Source organism: Arachis stenosperma, chromosome 3, assembly GCF_014773155.1.
Source record: "Arachis stenosperma cultivar V10309 chromosome 3, arast.V10309.gnm1.PFL2, whole genome shotgun sequence".
NCBI lineage: Eukaryota > Viridiplantae > Streptophyta > Magnoliopsida > Fabales > Fabaceae > Arachis > Arachis stenosperma.
Window position 1 is genome coordinate 1,475,393 of NC_080379.1, and position 6,000 is coordinate 1,481,392.

The 6,000-nt window shown below is 29.3% G+C and overlaps 1 non-coding gene across 1 annotated transcript; it reads right to left on the bottom strand.

Annotated features, from left to right (window-relative positions):
- Window positions 1–1,905: 1,905 nt before the first annotated feature.
- On the bottom strand, window positions 1,906–1,977 carry TRNAP-AGG (transfer RNA proline (anticodon AGG)). The gene has a single exon. It is a non-coding gene; the product is annotated as a tRNA-Pro (tRNA).
- Window positions 1,978–6,000: the final 4,023 nt, after the last annotated feature.

Genomic DNA, 6,000 nt, shown 5'->3' on the forward strand with positions numbered 1-6,000 from the left:
ACACTTCACTTCTTGTTCTTCTTTTCACCATGGATCCTCTTCCCACGCCACTTCCAGGTACCAATACAATCTTTTCTTTTTTTAATTTAATTTCATCTTTTTCAATACTAATCAATCATACTACTAATAATAATAATAATAATCGTTTCCCTCAACAGTGAAAGCCAATGACTCAAAACAAAGAATCAACACAAAGGTTAATCAAGCATCAACCAAAATCGCAACCAATGAATCCCAAATTCAATCTAGGTAATTAATTAATACCTTAATTTTAATCTACCAATTTATTTAGTTTCTTTCTTCACTCTGTTTTTTTTTCAGACAAAACCGGGTTTTTGGAACCGCTAGGAACACAAACATTATGGGAAAACCGGTTTGGGACAAGTGTACTACTACTACTACTACTACCAAACCAAAAATCTGTGTTCCAAAAAAACAAGCACCAAAATCTTCATCATCAATTAGTAGCACCAACCCTGCTGAGAATGTTAATAATAGTCCGAGATTATTGAATGATGCTGGAGAACCCAAAACACCTCATGTTAGGACCAACCACAAGGGTAGTAAGCCTCCAGCGACGCCGTTTTACACGGCGGCGCATTGCAGCAAGTGCCGGTTTGATAAGTTGGAGACATCTTCTTATTGGATTGGCCAAATCAAGTTGGCAGAGTCCGTCGGGAAGCACTTCGTCGCCGCCGATTTCTTCCGCCTTGCATTGGAATCTATGGCTGAGGTTTGCTTCTTCTAACATTTTTGCTTTTTTTAGTGTTGCATGAATGTCAATTTTTTTTTCAGTAAATATTGGCCTAATTGTGATAGAAATAAAGTGTCAAAATAATAACGTGACATGATTAATTGAACATGTGAGAATTGAGAAATCATACATCATTTATAAACAAATGAGTTAATACTCAATTTAGGATCTGAACTTGCATACGAGTCTTAATTTAGCTTTTAAAATTTGAATTAATTCTATTTAGTCTCCAAATTTTATAAACGTGTCTCACATTAGTCTTTGGGATGATTTTTAGTACAAAAATGTTAATGAAACTTTGAAATAGACAATCAAATGCCACATTGAAACATGTAAAATGATGCAATGTTGGTTTTAGCATTCAAATAGTTTAAAAATGACATCGTATCACTTGTTTTGTTAGATAAAGTTTCAATAAACACTGCTTATGATGTTGTTTTTAGGTTTTTGAGTGTCAAAATCAAAACGAAATCATTTTACAAAGTCTACCATGGCATTTATCTGTCCATGACAGCGTTCTATTAACGTTTATACATTGAAAATTATTTTAAGGAGTAACATGAGTCATATCCTCAAAGTTTGGGGACTAAATAAAGACAATGAAAACTTTAGGGATTAAATTAAGGCTCGTATGCAAATTTAGATATCAAATTAAATATTATCTCTACACAAATATGTAGTAGTTGATTTTTAGTATGTGTATAGAATTTTTGATAATCTAATCTAGTTAATTGTTATTATTATAAGTTTTACTTTGGTGTTTGGTATTGTTTGATTTTTTGGACACAGCCAATTAGGAATCTTAGGATGGAACTCAAAAGATACTTGCTAAGGCATGAGTATCTATCGGAGCAAAAGATATGGAAAGAAGTTAGTGTTAAATATGGACTATTGAAGATTGAAAGCAACAACAATGATGCCTCTCAAATAATGGATTCATCTAGCAATGATCAAAACAAAATGGAGGAAAAACTAGGCTAATTTGTATACATGTACTTAGTTTGTTCTAAGTCTAATTTAGAACCTGTTTCAAGTTTGTACTTTGTTTGTATCTTGTGTTTCAATTTCTATACTATCATAAGTTTATAACATAGCTAGTGTTTTATTGTAATTTGGTTCAAACATGTATGGAAAAAAAATTGTTGAAAGTTGGGGCATTCCGAGAATTGAACTCGGGACCTCTCGCACCCTAAGCGAGAATCATACCACTAGACCAAATGCCCTTGATGGTTATTTCGGTCATTCTTCAAGGTATTTGAACAATTAAAACTGTTTACTATGATGATCCAACTGAAGAAAATCAACGCAATAATGATATAAATGGATTCCTTAAATTTGAGTATACATCAACATTATTGTTGTTAAGACTTAAAAGTGGAGAAAGTAGAAAATTGAAATGTATAAAAATGAAAAGTCATGTTCGCATGCCTACTAGGATAGGTATATTTTCAGAGTTCAAATCATGTCACTCTAGAAATGAAAATAATGACAAAGGAACATGTTTGACCTATTAAGTGGACCAAGGTGTCGAAATTTGTATACCATTTTGAGAAACACTTAGCTTTGACATACTCTACCCAATACCCATTATTCATCACTTGTAGTTTATGAATTATGACACAATAAACAACCCTGCTCCCTCTCTAAAGAAATTATGGAAATGACACATTACCAACCCTAGTTTTCCCTAATTTGGATTCCGTGAAGAATATATGAGCTAAAGAAAAAGTTACTCATATACTCATTTTTTGCAAATCATTCATTAACCACCTTCTCTTATGTTTCTATCTTTCTTCTTTGTTTTTAGGTGAAAACTTAGGTGAAGTCGACTTCACGTGATGAAGTTGATACTTGAGAGTCGTTTGATGAAAATTTAGTCAAATCAGTCAAATCATTTGACGGCTCTCAAGTATCAACTTCACGTGAAGTCGACTTCACCTGATTTCCACTTTGTTTTTAACTTTTTTTTTTAATTGTGTTGATGTATTCATCACCATAAAAGTGAATATATGTATCAACTATCAAGACATGATTAGTGTAAATCACAAAATCATACCCCCATATCTGTCTAGATAATATTTAGGATTTAAGATTTAATATTTATGTGTAAAGATTGTCTATAAATAGAAGTTTTAAATTATTATATATAGAACGAAGGAAATTTAAAGTTGATGTGTTCAAATTAATTATTAAAGGACAAAAATAAGATGAATTTAATTTCAATAAATTAACAATATAGGTGGAAACTCGGGTGCAGTTGACTTCACGTGAAGTTGATACCTGAGCGTCGTTAGATGATTTGACTAATTTGACTAAATTTTCATCTAACGATTCTGAGGTATCAACTTCACGTGAAGTCGACTTCACCTAAGTTTTCACCAACAATATAATTAAAAAGTTATTTTAAATGACTTTTTAAGTAGTAAATTTAAAAATTAATTATCTTTGCTAATAGTATAATAATATAAAATTAGTTATTCGTATAGAATTCTTTTATATTAACATTATATGAAAATTTAAATTCAAATAACATACTATGGGTTAGTGTTATGAGATTGATTTTTTGAGTGATGTATATAAATATATATTTTTATTATGTAATTAGATCATTCTATTATTTGCATAATTATTTACATAGCAGATAAATGAGAAAAATAATTATAACGACTGATAGTATTAAACAATATCTTAAAAACAGAATAAATGATTGATTGTTGCCACTGCCTGGACTCTGAAATTAAATCTTAGTAATATACATAAAAGTATATAGGGTGGGAAATATTTCTCTCTCTCCCCTTACTCCTTGGAATAATTATAACTCTTTAGATTTTATTTCTCTCATAATAATTAATAAGTACGAAAATGATGTATGAGAAGAATAATTTAAAGCACAATTTACCTTATTTGGTTGTGTTTATCTTATTAAGAAGGCTCTACAGTTTGCACTTTTTGAAGCAGCAAAACAAACAATGAAAGAAAAATTCTCCATTCAATAATATGGTACAAATTTGTTGGTATGAAAGAAGATTATTATGACCCAATAACAGAAGACATTGATTAATGTATGACACTGGACATAGGGATGTGTCACTAATTGATGGAAGTTGATTTTCCAACCACCATCTATGATCTATCTCGTCATAGTGCTCCATAGATTTTTTATTTCTTTTTTAAATTTAAAAATAAAAACTTTGATCGATAAATATAATGAGTTTAATTTTGATGTACTGATAGTATAAAATATTTTATATAATCGTATAATTACATACGTTCTTTTGGATAACCATTCACTTAGTCAATATAAAAAGCAGATAGCGTTATATAATTATATGCACATATAAAATAACTTTACACTGACAATGTATTAAAATTAAATTTAAATATAATTTAATCAAATTTATCAAATTATTTAATAATTTTTAATTATTAATTTTACGTAAAAATAATTACACACCAATTTTCACTTTGTTTGAAACCAAATTTTTTATTTCTTTTGTTCTTCTCTCACATAATCAAAAGCCTAGGTGTATATAAATTAATTTTTTTTTTTGAAAAAGAAGAAAGTGAGTATATAGCTACTTTTCGTTCCATTCCTTTATTGTATAAACCTTTTAAATCAAATTAATGAACTTCGTCCCATTCCATTACATTATCATTTTCTCAAATAAAAAAGCAATGTAACTTTATTCCAATTCATTCTTCCTAGTATTTCCATTTTAAAAGTAGAGAAGCTTCGTCGGAGGGGTTAGTTATGGCTGCACAGGCGAGAGAGAGAGAAGAGGGATTGTTTGTTCTAAAAGTGAGGGGAGGGTTTATCATCATTTTAAATTTAAGACAATTTTATTATCGAATTTATCGACAAAAAAATTCTATAATAAAAGGTTAGTCGTTGCTACCGGACAACGTTTTACTAAGTTAGGTTATTGTCGAAAAAATTCAACGATAAAACCGCCGCTAACATACGTACTTATTTTAATATTTTTTTCATCATTTATTACGTTGAATTTGTTTGTAGAAACAGAAATTCAACAATAATATTTTTTGAGGATGCATTTATGATAATAACGGTTGAAAAATTCGATAGTAAAATTGTCAATAAAAAAAGATAAATTTAACGATATTCAGTATATATTTTTAATAATGGACAAAAATATATTGAATATTATTTACTTTTATATATATATTATCCGTAATAAGCTAATGATTAAGGATGTATATTACTAGATATAATAATTAAAGTTTTTGCAGGCTTTTAAACAAATAAACAAAAAAAGATCCATCCATGATATTATTATAAAGAGGTACATACAGGTAGGAATATTTCTAAATCTTAGCAAAGCTTATCACAAGATATTCGAATGTATGATGAGTGTAGGTCCAAGCTGTTTGATTGTTAGATAGGGTGGAATTGAATGGATGATGGATGATAAATCTAAATCTAAAACCTTATATATATATATCATGCATGCATGTGAAATCTTTGTGATCTTATATAATGATTCTTCTCCTGATTCCTGAAACTAGCTAGCATGTTATTGTTACGGAAAAAGATGAATGCCTATGAGCAATTCAATTCTCTTTTTATTGATTTATAGTCGAATCTCAAGTTTGATGATGATAAATTAAAAGTACCTCTTTGTAGGCTATCATACCTTCAATCGCTAGTCACTTATCATGGGATACCCTTTGTCTCCTATATGGACCCACTATCTTTTTTTAACTAATTAATAAGTAATTCAGCAATAAGCAAAGCATATTAAATATGGAGCATATAATAATTAGGCCAAATCACATGTTTAAAACAATTGCACTTTAAAATTATGTAAACAGTTTATGAAGAGATATGGTTTGAGATAATTCTTCATAATCCTTATCAGTTTATGAGCTTAATTTTATACTATAAATACCAGCTGATGATGACAAATTGAAATTTAGTTGATAAAATTTTGGATGAGATTTTTTTTAACCAAAATATAATACTTTAGTTAGGAAGAGAAGATAAATATTTAAAAAAAAATCTCATAACTATACATATGGTGTAGTACAACAATAATAACAATAACAACAACAAAGTCTTATTCCACTAAATGGGGTCGGCTACATGAATCAAACGATGCTATTGAGTTCTATCATATATCATGTCTATAAAGAGACCGTTTACATGTAGATCTCATTTGACCACTTTATGGATGGTCTTCGTAGGTCTTCCTCTACCTTTCACCCCTTTTGACTGGGTATTCTGTCAG